Source organism: Penaeus monodon, chromosome 34, assembly GCF_015228065.2.
Source record: "Penaeus monodon isolate SGIC_2016 chromosome 34, NSTDA_Pmon_1, whole genome shotgun sequence".
In the NCBI taxonomy this organism is placed as follows: domain Eukaryota; kingdom Metazoa; phylum Arthropoda; class Malacostraca; order Decapoda; family Penaeidae; genus Penaeus; species Penaeus monodon.
This window is the reverse complement of record NC_051419.1, coordinates 8985037-8985304: the sequence shown is the minus strand read 5'-3', so window position 1 is coordinate 8985304 and position 268 is coordinate 8985037. Positions and strand designations below refer to the sequence as shown.

Sequence of the window (268 nt, the reverse complement as noted above, 5' to 3'; positions counted from 1 at the left end):
TGTTATGGTAGCCTCTCGATTGGTACAAATGCTCATATTTAGGCACCTTTTTGATTGGCGATCTACTGGTGTGAAGGCGGAGTCCTGATCGACTCTGATTGGCTTCAGCGCGAGACAACTCGATAGTGATTGGCAGCGGCAGGAAGCAGCTTGACGATGATTGGCTGACAGGGGCCAGATACTGGTACTTCAGGTCCAGCTATTCCGTAGGCACAAGAAACTCTCCATAAAAAAAACTGTCCGAAGTCTCTCTGAATATGAGCGATAG

At 48.1% G+C, this 268-nt stretch overlaps 1 protein-coding gene across 1 annotated transcript in view; it reads right to left on the bottom strand.

Annotated features, from left to right (window-relative positions):
• LOC119594807 (basement membrane-specific heparan sulfate proteoglycan core protein-like) overlaps positions 1-268 on the bottom strand; it is a gene marked incomplete at its 5' end in the record, with an annotated part of 219836 nt that overhangs the window by 203357 nt on the left and 16211 nt on the right.